The sequence below is a fragment of the Meleagris gallopavo genome, chromosome 5 (assembly GCF_000146605.3).
Source record: "Meleagris gallopavo isolate NT-WF06-2002-E0010 breed Aviagen turkey brand Nicholas breeding stock chromosome 5, Turkey_5.1, whole genome shotgun sequence".
In the NCBI taxonomy this organism is placed as follows: domain Eukaryota; kingdom Metazoa; phylum Chordata; class Aves; order Galliformes; family Phasianidae; genus Meleagris; species Meleagris gallopavo.
The window spans coordinates 42,755,743-42,772,216 of NC_015015.2; the positions used below are offsets into that span (position 1 = coordinate 42,755,743).

The window sequence follows — 16,474 nt, forward strand, 5'->3', positions numbered from 1 at the left end:
CTGCAGGAGAAGTCAAGCTGCAGGGATGGCAAGGAGAGCAGACAGAGCACACATGGCCCTGCCGTACTCTTCCAGAGATAACGTACAGTATGGTCCAAACACACAGCTCTGCAGAGCAGCTTCTGGGAAGCAGGTTACAGTTGGAACTGTTTTAAGCTCAGTTTGTGGCTGACTGCCCAGTTTCAGCCACACCAGTAATTTGCTTCCAATTGTCCCCCATGTCTTTTACCCAGCAGTGACAAAAGACAAGAGAAACTGTCGTGTTTGGGAACCAATTCAGCTATAAGACATATATGAATTTCAGAACATGATAAGGGCATAATCTCATCAGGTTTGTAGTGCATGCTCTAGCTCAGGCACCAGCAGTCCATCACACCAGGGCTGGACACAGTCCACTGCCTTCTGGAGCCCCTGCCTGGCTCAGTGCTCAGCTGGATCCCTTCCTCTCAGAAAGAAAGCATCCTTATTGAGCCCTGGGTGCTTACAGCTGATTGTAACTCCAAAATTATTGTCACTTCCAAAGCACATTAGGGAAGGAAAAAAAAAATCATATATTTTAATATATATATAAACTACATACACTACACAAACTACATATACTATATGAACTACAACCCGCTTCTCTAAGCGCTCTGGGAGAAGAAAGCCAATTCCTGAACTGACAGTGCAACAGAGGGCTTTCAAGTACTCCACTCAGGTCTAACATTTATGGGGCTAGATTTTTAAAAAGTTAAACAGGATCTGAAAGCAGACATCAGGTGGTGTATCTGGGAGCCTCTTGGTAGCCAATTTCTATTACTGTCATCATAAATCAGAAAGCTGCAGTCCAGTGACTTAAGCACTTAAATCCCTTTCGTTTTCCCTGGTTACTCTCAACAAAAATTGATTATTAGACTTAAAAGTGGCAGAAAAAAAAAAAAAACCATGGAATGTGATTTTAAAATACCTTGTGATCTAGTTAAGTGAGCCAGCATTTTTTAAGGAAGAAGCTGGCTTGTCAAGGTATTATGATTCTTCTAGCTGGGCACAGTTGGAGAAACTTAGGTAAACTTCACATCTCCCATCCTCTGGAAAAGAGGGGGGCTTAGGAATTTTCAAAAAAATAAAAAATTTAAAGCGATATAGATAAATGCATTTTAGCCTTTTGTAGCAATTGGACAGATCAACACAATGGGAAAGGCATTACAACAAAGGTACAATGACTGAAGGACTGGCACAAGAGAGAGGTCCTATAATGTAAGGTAAGATGATTGCTCACCCATATCAGAGGATTAGAGGTTCACAGGAGAAAGCCTCACCAAGGAGGGATCTCCAGGGAGAGATCCTTTTCCAGTGGCTGTCAGCCCTTAAATGAGGTCTAAGAGAGGTGCAGCCAGGCCCTGATCACAGAGCTGAACTGCCTTCACCTGTGCTCCCAGGGCTGACCAGGTCCTTTCCCCAGGTGTGCAATTAGTGGTTCAGGCTCTGACTTAACAGTTCCCACACTCCTTTAAGTAAAGGTCCACAAAAATGAGGCAGGAATTTGAGATTATGATGCAGATCACAAAGTTTTGTGCATCCTGGATCCAAACCAAATCTGAATATCTGAAAGTTTCCTGTTTTGCATTGTTGTCATCCAGAATTTGCTGCTCTGGGGAAAGCCAAAGGTAACAGTTTCAACATAATGCACAGAAGTCAGAGGAGGCAGCAGAACCTCCAAAGGCTGCTGAAATCAGTACTTCTTGCACCACATGCATACACTCATGCTGGAGGACTTTGGAGGCACATCTGTTCAAAGATGATATAAGTTTTTTTTCTGCTTTTTCTTTTTCCCCCCTCCAACTGATTTTCTTGTTTAGCCTAGAGGAGGTTGCTCTAGCTTTTAAGGGGCCTCTTCAGAAAAGATGCTGAATTGGGACTTCAGGCGAGATATTCCAGTCTTCTCTGGAGAGGAGACTAATGCATAAACAAAGATTTCACAATCTTATCCAGATAAACATCTCTTGGCTTTCCCATCCTGGACAAACTAGCCGTGCTGAAGCAATGCTAACTGAAAACAGGAGACTCCAGCTCTTCTGTAAAAACTTCCCCAGAAGTAAAAACTTCCCGCTATTAATAATTAGCGGTACAAATCTCTTCAGGCACATGAAAAGCAAAAAAAAGGAACGGCAGTAGCTATAGAAACATTACTTAGGTAGGAACAGGACAGGTGAATTCTTGCCTGTATTCCATAACATATTCCAGTTACTCTTATCCAAATAGGAAAGTAACCATCCCTCTCTGTTCACAGGCTATGAGTTATCATTTATTTTACAGAGGGGCTCCCGCAATGGCACAGATAAGGTAAGTCTGTGTTCTGTAACCACATCCGAGATACAGAGCTAGAAATCCCAACAGGAATGTTTCAGCTACAGCAGTTTTCCTCCTGCATGTTCTGTTTTTCCCCCCTCTTCTGCTACTCTCATCTTTTCAGCTCCAAAATGCTCCCTATTTTTAGAACACAATTTGGATTAAAAATTAAACAAAATGGGAAATAGCAGACTGACAATCACAATCCCGAAGCACTGTATGCTGATTTCAGATACAGCTTGTCTTGGCAGCATTCTCTTTCCACTAAGTGAAATGTAAGTTTAACAGATCTTCCCCTCACACTCTCACACCTGTCTATTTCCCTGTTTTACCCAGTGTACACTTGATTCCTTTCTCTTGCCTTTTTCTTTTTCTTTTTTTCTGATGGATGCTTCTCTCAGGAAATAATGGGAATTTTCATAGCATACTTGGTCTTAGGTTAATTCCTAACGTGCTTGACCTGATGAAGCTCCCATTGACTGAAGTACAAAGGAGCAGCTAGAGGAGATGGCTGGGAAGAATTGGAGAGGGACAGTGACTTGATACAGATGAGAAATTTCAGTGGCATAAATAAAAGAAAAAAATGAATCTGAAGCACAAAGCTTTTTACCTATCCAGAACTGCTTCGAACTTAATAGAAAATAAAGTCCTCATAAGAGAGCATGAGTATAAAATCACTCTCTGTTATGCGCTCTTATTTATAAAGCACAGTAGTGTTGGCTGGTGAAGCACCCGTGAATATAAGGGGAATCATTCAAATGATGGAAATGCAGAGTAACTTACTGGAGCAAATAGTTATTTCAGCAGTATACATCTTCAAAATTGGGTCCTTATTCTAGGAGATTAGTAGCATCACAGGCTGTTCCAGAAACCTTTCAGTCTGTTTCCCCTGGCTATTGATTAGCTTCTTAGCATAGGCTACAATCATGACAAGATATAGCTAAGCTATGAAACAAGGATCAGGGACGGAAAGGTTTGCCATAACGTCACAGACAGCCCTTGTTATTTCAAAAGTATCATGATCTGAGTCTCAGATGACTGCAAAGTATTTGAACTAATATGTTCTTTCTAATCCACACATTATTTTTAAAGTGCAATCATTACATAAGTGTCACCTGGAAGATGTTCACTGCTAATATTTACTATAACAGCTTTAAAATTACTCCGTTATTAGAAACCAACTTTACCAGAATAGGATTGCAAGCAGCTCCACATAGAAAGACTACAGGTTACATCTCTCCAAGCTATAAAAGCCATCAAAATTTAGATTTTGTTTTTCTGGATCACAGGGTCCAAGCTCACAGAAACTCTAAGCAGCATTTCAGTAGGCTGGCCCCCACCTCACATACCTCATGTTTCAATAAGCAGGTAGCACACATCATGTCCTGGACCTCCAGTACAGCCTTTAGCAGCAGTCCTGTCCATGTTGCCATTCCACTCTGAAGACAAACCTTTCTATCCAGCAGGTATCCTGACATACAGAGGTGCCCAACCAGGTCACCATTCCAAAGCCATTCTCCTCAGTAAGGCCAATTTCAAGCCTCTCTCTAGCACCATTTAACACCTCCCAGACAGGCAGGTGTCTCTATTTACCTCTGAAGGCATACCTGGAAAGTATGGATGAGCTGGGTCAAGCCAGCTGGGTGCTGCTGACATCTGTGTCATTCGTAGGACTTGCTGGCCAGCCTCTTCATACCAGCACAGGTTTAGCTACTTCCAAACATACTGCAATGAACCACCAAAAGTGCAGAAAGGTTGAATGCAAGTGGGTATGTGCAAAAAATGGGCCTCAATAGCAAGCTGATTAGAAAGTATAAAAGCAGCCAGAGAGACCATTTGTCTGTTTGCGCTTCTGAAGATCAGTCATTTGGTCTATTAATTGCTGCCAGGTTCAGTAGTAATATATGAAGATCTCTTTTACTGCAGTTAGCAGGTGCTCACCATTGCATTAATGAAGTGACCTACTTTGTATGCTCAGTGGTTATTTTCCAGATCTGAGTATCTTGAGCACACACAAAAAAATCAAAGTATACCAACTTTTGCAAGCTATGTGGGTGGGGCTCCCAGGCCATGGCTGCAGCCCAGTGCTCCTTCCACATGTGAACTTCCCCAGGGCTAGGTTCTTTATGGGAAGAAGTAGCAAAGAATAACATCACACAAATAACTTCTCTATTTTCAATGGAGAGTTTAAACCAGGAGGAAGGCTCACGGAAGGAAAAAGAGGGTTAGAAGAGGATTCAAGGAGAGGAATGTCCAAAGCTCCTCCCCGAGAGGTGAAAACTTCTGCCAAGTCCTTTTAGGCTATGTCATTGCATGAAGTGCAGTAATGATGCGAGAAGCTCACTAGTTATTCAAGCAAAAAAAAATGTTTACAAATGTTGGCTCCTAAGGTCACTTTAGTGCCTAGGGAACCTCTGCTTTGTGCTATGAGTACTTCACAGTGAGCCCTGACATCTGATCCTTGGGTTATTGTTCAGGGATCTGGTGGAAAGTCACCACAACCCCATCTGGCCTCCTAGTTCCCTGGTTTTCTTTCCACAGACAGAAATAGATAAAGGAGGAGGTGCTATATCAGCAGCTTATACCTGGGAGTGAGGCTCGCAATGTCCTCAGGGCAGATACAGCCATCGTTCAGCAGACCAGCATCTGGAGCATGGGGTGCAGGAGGGGCTGGCATCTTGACTCAGGATATTTCTAGAGATATGGAAACAAAAGGAAAAGCTGAATGGAAACAGTTCAATGCATGATTGTATAGATTGGTATTAGATATGCAAAATTTGATTTATATTGTTCGGCAGAAGCATACCACGGTCACTAAAAACCTATTACTTAGAAAATCACCCAAGATGGAAGCACTTCAGAAACACCAGCACAGGGAGGGGAGCTGAACTAATGGTCTTCATCCACGGGGCAGTACCTGAAGGCACATAAAGGCAAGTGGTACTGTCATCGTGGAGCCTTCAGGCTTATATTTACTTATACATAGTATTTTTGACCACATTGGAGCAGATAAAATCATGTTTTGCCAAGGTAAAGAGGGAAGCTACTTCACAGATAGGTGATTGTGGGATAGGAGTATGTTTGCTTTGGCTTCTGTCAAGGGCTGGCATGTGGTTACCACAAAGTAGGAGTCCACAGCTGTTTCATCTGTTCAGCCTAAAAGCGCAGGTACGGGTTCTGCAGTGTCCAGACACCGTGTGCTTAGTATCACTGCCACTTCTGTCAGGCCATGCCTTGGGGTATCTGTACCTTTCTGTATGGCTTCACTCCCTGTCCCCCCACTGCCAATGACATATAACTCACGGTGCTGCTGGCCAAGGGATGAAATGCACTCAGTGTACCAAGTCTTAGCCCCAAGGGAAAGAGGCACAGGAAGAAGAGAGAGAAAAGGTGCAGTACAGGAAGTCATGAGGTGGGGCTGCTACTCCACGGCATCTTCTGGTGCATGGGCTGAACTTCCCTACTATAGTGATGAGCTTCAAAAGGTGTCTGCATCAAGAAAAACTTCTTTACAGAAGGGGTTGTTAAGCACTGGAATAGGCTCCCCAGGGAGGTGGTTGAGTCACCATCCCTGGATGTGTTTAAAAACCATTTGGATGTGGTGCTCAGGGACATGATTTAGCAGAGGATTGCTAGGGTTAGGGTAGTATGGTTAGGTTGTGGTTGGACTCGATGATCTTTAAGGTCTTTTCCAACCTAAGTGATTCTATGATTCTGAGTACCAAATCCTCATCCAAGTATCTAGGCTGAACTGCTATGGTCTGATTTTCACAAAGGGAGATTATTTGGGACTTTCGTTGCATCTCAACACATACAAGCATTTTAAATAAAAGGAGAGGTTCTCTCTTTTTGTGCTTTGCAAGATGTTCACTCAGGTCTTCACCTTTTGTTTTATGCTTGAAACATCATTTGAATAATAAGAGAAGATATCAGCTGTTTCTCTATTCTTTAATGCGCTTTGAGTCGTACTCTCTCCTGTTCTCGTAAAAGCAATGCTGAAGGGACAAATCTGGTATACAACTGAGGTAAAAGATGTTTTACAGAATCACAAATCAACAGGCATGTTTTCAGAGCTTTTCTGTTTTAATTCTTCCCAGTGAAATGTGTTTAAATACAAATAAGTATGTCCTGACAGTATTTTCTAGCTGAACACTGAAATATTATTGTATGGAAACGTAAAAACCAGAAAGTAGCATTGACAGGAAACCAATAGGAACAAAAGAGCAGTGTTACTAAATGCCAACATATAAAAAGGAAACACTGTGGTGAAACAAATGGGGATCATGATACCATCTCAGTTTTCCAAACTGTGCTGTGATAAGAAACAGAGCATAAGAAACATAACTGTGCTGTTATGATATGTTAACCAATGTGATTATACCTCAGTGCATAAAAATACAGAGAAGCCTCTATATTAGAAAATCATTTGTTGAAATTCAGTACTCCAGAATTCTGTTCCAAGGTGGCAACTCATTTTTTGTCTCCTTTTTAATACGTACTCTTCATTCTGTTTTAGTACCATTTTTAAAAAATGTTTATTGCATACACTTTGAGGAATTGCTTCTTTTTATGTGTTTTTCTGTCAAAGTATTGTTTTTTTTTTTTACCACATGGTACGACATTGGAAGGAAGCAGCATGCATGAGGAATGGCCACATGGCAGCAGTGTGCACTGGCACTGGTCTGATGGGTGCTGTGGTCACAGAGCACTCAGGTGAATTCATTGGTTATATTGAGTTTGTGCAACAGATTCATTGTTTGAGGTGCTTTGGCCAAGAACCACACAGGCCTATCTTGTCAGTGTCAGAAACATAACCAAATAAACAATACAGCAGAGGTAAGTACTTCACTATATCAAGCAAACATATATCCTTCTGTATGTTTGCAGGTGAGATTGCCCACATGGCTTTTTGAAAGGCAGTTTGCAGTCACTTCAGAAATAAGGATGCCTGCCAGGCTCTCCTAACATACCATAGCAGAAGTATAATAAAGCGTTACGTACAGCTGTAGTTACTGACTGACCTGGAGCACAAGCACTGTGAGTTCTACGGGGAGGAGCTGGGCTGGAATGTGCTGGATGAACTTTTGAAATTCCCACCTACATTTTCTCAGTAGTGCCCAAATCTTGTAATTTGCCACTGGAACTGAATCAAACTACACAGAGCAATATGGGCTCATTGCAGTAATGGACAAATTGACATTGCCTGAGGACAGCACAAGCTCTGACTGCCCAGAAATTCAGGCAGCATCTTGCACGTGCTGTGAGAAGCTGAAGTGTGGATTTTTAAGCTCTGGTGCTTGGCAAACTTTGAAGTGGTCGAAAATTAGATTGATTGAGCATCAGAGACAAGAGCATTATTCTTATAAAACTCCTTCACTCTTCCCAATAAAAAGATTGTTGTAAGCGCAGAAATGCAAGTGCTTTGACAAGAAAAAGCAACAGCAAGGAGTAGACATTGGCTGACTTCTGTAAACCTGAAAAGAATTAATCTTTTGAAAATAGAAGTCAGGATCTCAGCTGTGGAATAAAAAGGCTCAGTTCCACTCTCTTCAACATAATTGTGCTGCCTGAGCCGTCTAGCACTGTGTCATATTCACAAGACGCTCTGGTACCATTGTCATGGATTCCTCCTTTTTCTAGCATGGGCAAGGGAACTGTGGTAGGAAGAGCAAAGCAGAGAGGGAAGGGAAAAAAAGCCATAAGGAAAGAAAGAAATGCAATGAAGTAGTCCAAGCAACCACAGTGTTAGCCACAGCCTAGATGTATGTGCACAGAGTTGTCATGAGTTTTATAGGAGACACACTGCACTCCACATTGTCTGCCTGGGGCAGGCCCACCCTCAGAGCAGCTTTCTTCACGGGCAGTGGGAAGGCAATCTGGCCAGAAACTCCTCTATTGCCCCAGTTTCGGAGCAGGCACGGTCACAACTGGAGTCCCAGGACATCAGCCTAGGGAGCCATGCTTTGTAGAGGGACAGCACCTGGAAGTGGGGAGAGGGCATAAGTGGTCAGGCCTGTTCAGAGAGAAGGATGAGGAGGAAGCCATGATGGTGACCACAAGGCTGTGTGTCTTTAGTCAGCCTGAGGAAAGCAAGGAAGCCAGGATTTGGAGCAAACACACTCTCGTTGGCTGCTGAGGACCCGTCAGAGGATCCGGTGTGGTCGAGCAGCCAAGGAGGACTAGGGCTGCAGCTTGCTGGCCATCTGTGCCTGCCAGCCTCACGCCAAAGCTGCTCCCCGCAGGACCTTGCCCTGACACACGCTCTCATTCTGTCAGGCAAGGGAGGGAGGCGAAGGAGGAGAGGTATAGAATGCTATCTTAAGGGGGATTTTCAGTGTTAACAAATTTCTGTGTTCCTGTAAGAGCTGTGACTGATTGCACCAAAATCCTCTTGCAGACAATCTGAACAGCTAAAGAGTATAATATAAAAAATGCATGTGCTATGCAGAGCCACACTCGTGTTATCGCTCTCCTACCTGCAGCACATCCTGTGTGCCACTGACTTCATTTAAGCTACATTAGACTAGGGACATATTTTAAAGAAACACCCACTCTCTGAGAAGCACCAGTTCATGTGGTTACATACACTTTGCATTAAATATTGAACCTCTCGTCCACAGAATTCAATGCCTGAGTAAAGGCAAATTTGTATCCGAACAAAAACCTCTTGCATATTTACCTAACAATTTGCCATGAAATATTCATATGCTTAACTACTGACACAGTAAAACTTCACACCAGCTTTCCTAATGTGTATGCCTGCACGCAGTGCAGCAAGGCAGCCAGCATCTACATGCATTTTTACTCCTTGAGTGTAACATCCCATACACATTCCTTGGGGCAGGTTGTTATTTACACACACCCTTGTCTCTGCAATAAACATCTGAGAGGAAACAGAGGTGGAGGAGGAGGACTGACTGAAGGGCATCCAGCATCCCACTGACTCCCAGTTGTGACACACGGTGTGTGCTGTTGGTTGTATTTCTGACAGGCCTTCAGTTGCAGGGAATCTGTCGCAGAATGTCCCCATGCTGTCAGGAGCACAGTCTGATCACAGGCACTGCATTTCTCTCATTCAGAAGGACCTCCTGGCCACTTGAGTGGGAATCTGAGGAAGCGCCTCAGGCGACCCCACCTGTGGGCCGCAGTGCTATGCCCACGTGGAGTAGCTTGTAGCCATATTTGCTGTGCCAGAGGCAGGCCGGGGGACACAGTCAGATCATTTTGAATTTGTAGATTTTTTTAAATGAAATTGAATTGAAAGAAGCATTAGCTTCATCAAAAAGCCAAATTCCGTTAGAGTTATCAAACATCACTCAGCTGCGAACAAAGTTCTGTTCTTTCTCTGTGCTTATTTGCTCTTTTCATGTCCTTAGCATTAATTTCCCGCAGGTTTCCTACCACTGCGTACAGTCTGATGAGGAGATTCTTTCACTGGGCCCCTGCTGCAAAGTCCTCTAACTGCCTAGTGACAACAGACACAATTAGCCTGAAGGGGGGGAACAGCCAAAGATAATCCAGTGAAATGACAGCTGCAAACATCCCATTTGATACCCTTCAGTGTGTGCTAATGACTCTTTTCAGCACATGCCAGTGAGAGACATTGTGAGCATGACTGAGGAGTGGAAAGGAATGAGAGCTGAGGAAAGTAATACAACATTTTTTATCAAAAGATAAATGCACAAAGAATCGTTATAGACAATCCCTTGCTTATGCATGAGTTTACACATGATATACACAAGAAAAAGGAGAACGTGGTCCACTTCTGCCCTCAATTATGTGGTGCAATGGACAGGCAACTTAAGGGAATAGTATCTCCTGGAGGAGAGAAGACAGAGAGGATCTTACAAGGTTTATGAATATCTAAAGTGTGGGTGTCAAATGGATGGGGCTCTTTCCAGTGGAACCCAACAACAGGATAAGGGGCAATGGGCACCAACTGGAACATAAGAGACGTTCCATCCAAACATGAGGAAAATCTTCACTTTTAGGGTGACAGAGCACTGGAACTGGGCTATCTGGGGTGGCTGTGGTGTGTCCTTCTCTGGAGATATTCAAAACCTATCTGGACACTTTCTTGTGAAGCATGTTCTGCTTCCCTTCTGCTCTGCCCCAGAGGTGTAAGCCCAGTTCTCAATCAAAGGCAGTGCTCTCTGTGCTGTTTCTTGCCTTACATACAACATGATTTGTCATCAAAAGCCTGTCTGTCTATTGGCATCTCTAAAACACCTACCACCTCATACGATACCTTAGCAGCGTACATGGAGGTAAGTGGTTATGGGTATCTTAAAAATATTTTTATTTATGTTACTATTTCTATAGGTAGCTTGAAATAAACATTATGTACTTGCTCTGCTTCTTCTGAAAAGGCTTGTTAGATTTATTTTTTTTCTATTTCCTGTTTACCTGTTTCTCCTGAGCTTTTTCCTTTTTTTTTTCTCCTGTGCCTGAATCTCGTTCTGCGTTCGTAAAAGAGAACAAAAAAGTCTGACCCTTTTACAAGAACATTTAAAAAAAGTTTTCTAGAGAAAATGATTATTCTGGCTAAAAGAATGTAAATTGCACCTGCTGCTTAACTCACAAAGGAAACCTATCTATTTTAATTTGTAGTAAAGCAGAGGATTGGGTGAGGCTAAATAGGTATGTGAGCTCCTTTGTTGTTTGAGCTCATACTGCCTAGGGCTTGGTTCCATCAGCTAATAAACAGAGCTGGTGACAAGATCAAACAAATACCCAACTACAGTTGGGTCTATTTAAAATAATGTTTAGAAGACAGAAACTGAGAAAACCATGAGTTTTCATGCTGTGACAAGTGAGACACAAGAGCCACTGTTGGAGGGACAGCACTCAGATCAGGGAAGAGGTTCAGGCACAATTAAGCAGAAGGAACACTTCACTGAAATTTAAAAATATATATTATAAATAAAACATTTAAATCTCAATTTATTTATATTGCTTAAAATGAGTTCCTGCTGTAACAGCTTGTTTCTAATAAATATGAAATACCTTCTATTTGTATACTTGTATAGCCCTTAATGGTAATCAGCTTGCTCCTCAGAGCAAAAAATTTGGCCATATGACTTAATAATCCTCCAAAACTTGCTGGGCTTCTTAGCATCCCTTACAGCTTCACCAGGTAAGCAGGTATCATGCACGTTGATACTGACAACTCAGTAACAACTAAAGCTGCCAGCCTTCGTGGGTAAGCACTCACTCCTCTTGCAAGGAGAGATGAGAGTCAGGCTTGTGGTAGAGAAAAGCAGAAATGCAAAAGAGAGACAACTGTATAAATGTACTTCTGTTATTTTTTTCTTCTTCGCTTTGTTACCTTCTTAATGCAGGTGGCATTCAGGAACAATGCCATTTTTAACAAAGGGGAACATCAGGTTTCCATTCATTGATAGAAAACCAGGATAAGGGTCTCTATCTTCTTTGTCATACACAGCAAAGCACTATTCTCTTTGTAATCACAACAGATGGAGAAGGATTTCAGGGATCCAGAGATCAATTCAGTCTGATAGAATTCTGCCCCACAAATGAGGTAAGGCACCACTTGCCACTCTGCCCAGAGGCCAGCAGCTTGCATACGCTTGTAGCTGGCAGCACACTGGCAAATGCTGCTTAGTGTTTTTAGGAACAAAGGGCATAGTACAAATTTGTGAAGAGCAGGTGCCAAACTACTCTCAGAATGCCAGGGACGGGCAGGAGGAGTGGCCCATAGATTTCCATCAGCTCAGCAGTGCTGCAAAGAAGAGCAAAATTGCACCGTCTCACCTCCACCTGGTTCTGCGGTGTGTTGGAACACTATCGAGGCAGCCCAACATCTATCTCTTCCTCTAAGCACCTCCCTTCTAACAGGCTGACTTTCAAAGCGCTGAGCAGCCACAGCTCCCACTGAGATCACCGAGGGTTGCAGCAGCTTAGCATGTGTGAAAGATTGGGGGATTTTCATTTCCACATTTAAATACCATCGCTGGTGTTTGATTTCAGGTATCCAACACTTACAATGGGACCAGAGCAAACAAGTATTTCCACTCTGACTAATAGCTCCTGGGAAGCTGAGCACATAAAAAAATAGTTGTGAGCCTGAAGGTTTCTTTCAGTAAACCTCTTTTCACATAAAGAAAATTGGAAGAAAGCAACATATATTTTAATTTAAATATCTCCTAATGTATTTACTCAAACAAAATACCAGCCATTTCTAATATAGGACCATGTGTGCAGAATGCATAATGGAGTGCACTGGAGCTTTCTCTAGCACGTCTTTTCATATCCTCACTTCTGCTTCTGATTAGGTTGGAAGCACAGTGCTGGGTTGGAGTAATGAACATCTACCCAGTAATTTTTGTGAGAGGAAATTGAACAACCAGCTCCTTGGCCATTATTCCTGTGAATTTCCCAAGCTATGAATGCATCAAATAGTAACAGAAAAACACAAGTTCTGTTAAGTTCTGTTAAGAAAAAAGGTGTATCTGCAGGCTTTATGGAAAACAAAAACAAAACCTCTAAGAACAAATTTTGACTCATTTGTTAGTGAGAAACCAGGTGCTTGGTAACACAAGATCATAAGGCCTCAAAAACAAACAGGACCCGGGAAAATGGCTGCAAGTTGTAACAGAGGAGGTTTAAGTTAGACATGAGGAAAAACTTCTTCTCTCAGAGAGTGGTCAGGCCTGCCCAGGGAGGTGGTGGAGTCGCCATCCCTGGCAGTGTTCAAGAGGCACCTGGATGAGGAGCTGCAATATATGGTTTATTGCTTGTGGTAGCAGTGGTAATGAGAAGACGGTTGGACTAGGTGATCTTATAGGTCGTTTCCAACCTTGTGATTCTATGATTCTATGAAAAAGACACTGGCTTCAGAAAAAGCCACGCATTTGCCACCCAAACTTTAGACATTTTCTAAACTGCCTGACATCCAAAACAGCTCAGTATTTTTACCAAATGCTACCCTGTACATTTGGAAACGGAGAAAGACAATATTGCTAGTGAGGAACATTATTCTGATGTACCATCTTTGCAACACGTAACAAATATAGGACTTTGTTTCACTTCCCCAAAATTAGCATTAATACCAGTAAGAGTTTATAGAATTTATTATGAAAAAACGGAAACAGTGAATGACTAACTTTGTGATCTTGGCAGCCAAAAGTTTATAATTTGATATAATATACATGAATGAGGAAAACAGGGTGAACTTTAATTCTTATGTGTTTATAAACTGTCTGAAATACATGACATCAAAACCCTCAGCAGTAGCAAAAAGCAAGGTGCTCGTGTCCATTGAGTAATACAAATATAACATTCAATTCTATTTTTTCCCTTTGACTGCCAATTTTATGGCACTTCATTTAAACCTGAATCTCCAAAGAATCAATTCAAATTAGCTTTATAATTTTCCCCAAAGAATCTGCTTTAAAATAAATTGAATTGGAACGTAAGACTTAGTAAATGAGTATAAGATTCAAGTGAACTTTTCTGAAGGAAAACCTCTTTTAATCAGAAGACAAATAAAGCTCAGGTGCGGCAACATATGACAGCTCTAAAAAATAGTTTGTCCTTTGCTGGTGGTTTAACATTGGACAAACCATGTTTTGTATAGTTGTGATGTCTAAGGATTTCTTGTCGTGTTTCTGGTAATATAAGTTGATCTATAAGATGGTGTTCTACAGCGGACATCAGAAAGCCCCTTTTTAAAATAAAGAACTGTCATTGCATCAAATCCTAATGATCCTGCAGAGGACTGGCCTGGAAGGAAAGGCACAAAAATGCAGCTCTGTGCCAGGGGGGTTGTCAGAAGAAAGCCAAGGATGCTCACCTAAGGTGATTACCAGATTTTAACCAATGACTAGATTTTCTGCAGAGCATTGAGCCCAGATGTCAACAGCCCTTCTGAGTCCTATCCCCATCATTAATTTTCACTATATCTCCTTGGCAATTCATTTAGCTTCCTTTTACAGTGTTGAATAGCAAATGCAGAGAAAGTGTTAAGTTTAATTATCATATCACATACGCATAAAAATCACTTTGCCTTCTACTTATATGCAGCTGTGCTCAAGGTGGAAATCTGGCATTGAGATAATATTAATTCCAGCCACAGCTTCAAGTGGCCCCAGTGTCAGCTGTCCCCAGTACCGTCCCCACAGAAGGACAGCTGGGGGATGGAATGTGTTCCTGCAGCACTTTGCCCACTGCAGTCTTCATGAAGCCAATGCAACAGCCATCCACAGGAAGGTGCTCCTCCTGCCCTATCATGGCTTCTGATGGGGCAGAACAGTTTTGAGTACTTCTCATTAAGTACGGATGATGGCACCTACATCCAATATGTCACCAGTATCTGTATCAGGACAGACTCTACAACAGCTCCAATGTAAATCATATACATTTTTTTTTGTATTCAAAAAGGAAAAAGAAAACAAAAAACCATAACCACCCAATCCAACAAGGCAGCGTGGGCCAGCAGCTCCCTGTGGACCACGAAGGCTTTCTGCAGGGAGACAGGAGCCAAAGACAGGGGCCAGGCCAAGACATGGCCACTGTTAGGCCTGGTTTGGCAGGGCCCGTGGCTGCCAGGGCTGGGCTGTGGGGAGCTGTAGCCCAGCCCTGCTGGGGCCTCACTGAGGCAGCAGCCAATGGCCCTGGGCTGATGCGGGGTCCTGGGCTGTGAGCAGGTCAGGAGGGACTGGGCAGAAGCTGTAAGGCCCTCAGGGCTATGACACAGTTTCTAATATTTATTCTTCTGTTTTACAGCTTATAACACAGACAGACACTACACTGAAGAGCAAAAATTCCTCCATTTTACCAAGCAGCCTTCATCATTATTATTTCAGGCTTCTGCTTGAAAAGACATATTGCTAATATGCATATGGGCAATGACAAGACCAAGATGCCCACCAAAGCACAAACTACAGAAGAACAAACATACCTTTGATTTTTCATAGATGCAGCCAGAGAAGTCATAATTCAGGACACCTCGTTATTCACTTAATTATTCATTTTGTTTATTTACAGTAGAGATATTACACATAATATGGTGTAAATCCCCAGCATCCTCAAACACCAGATGCTGTTTTTTCTCTGCAGTCCCAAAAGGAAAACCAAAGCATCACTGTGAGAATTAACAAAAAAGCCCAATTAAATTCTTTGCCAGAATGTTGGTTTCCCAAAGATAAAAGCTGCAAATGAATAATAAGCTTCTGGTCACCTCCCTTATCAATTTTGCTCCCATTAGGAATTACAATAATCCATGTTTAAAATGGAAGATATCGGGTAAGCAAGCGAATTTTTTTAAAATTTATTTCAAAACTGCAAATATATAATGCCTCACCATTTTCTCATCTCAAACACAGATCGTCAGGAAGAGCTGCTAAGGACATGGCTCAGTTGAGTGAGAAGATAGGCACAGATGGTGGTATAGATGCAAGAGAGAGAAAGTTTTCATCTAAGATATAGAGAAATGCACAGGGACTCGACAGGTCTCAGAGGTCGCTGTCTTATCTCCCTGTCCCATAGCTGCACTGACTATACCTAAGCTCATTCTTGCAGGTATATATTCAGCCTACTCTTAGACACTCTCTCTTTATGGGCATTTGACCACAGCTTCAGACAACAGACCCCTGACAGTCACTCTCTGATTACTGAAGAATTTTTCCTGCTTTAAAGTAAACCTCACTTGCTATAATTCTATCACGTTAGTTTTTGTACTTCCAGTGGATGGGAAGAAAAGTGTTAATATCTGCAATTCCTGTGTTCATTTGAATATGTTATCACATTCTTCCTCAGTTTTCATTCCTCATTGAACAATCCCAGCTTATTATTCAGTTGTTCTGCAAAGATCAAGTTGTCCACAATACTCACAGTTCTTGGGACTCTTGCTAAAGGATCTCCATCATCAGGCAGTGGTTGCAATCAAATGCATTGATAAATGCCCATTTACCACTTTCCAGAGCATGTATATTCAAGCCTGGGAAGGAACACACACAAAAAAAAAGTAACATAACTGAGCCTAGAAGAGCTTCCTTGTTAGAAAATCTAATTCTACTGTATTGATCAGCATTTCTGGAGGCCAGAAAGCTCAACGGTGATTTTCTGCCTACTTTGACTTTTAAAGCAAGCTAAAGATGTCTCAGACACCACTCACTGTTGGGGG

The 16,474-nt window shown here is 42.2% G+C and overlaps 1 long non-coding RNA gene across 1 annotated transcript in view; it reads right to left on the minus strand.

Moving 5' to 3' along the window:
- Positions 1-616: 616 nt before the first annotated feature.
- Positions 617-16,474, minus strand: part of LOC104911215 — a 24,399-nt gene continuing 8,541 nt past the window's right edge. Inside the window, exons 2-4 of the long non-coding RNA XR_004159961.1 lie at positions 16,183-16,288; positions 4,914-5,022; positions 617-4,053 (exon numbers count right to left, since the gene is read on the minus strand). This is a non-coding gene — a long non-coding RNA (uncharacterized LOC104911215). The remainder of the gene's footprint in view (positions 4,054-4,913; positions 5,023-16,182; positions 16,289-16,474) is intronic.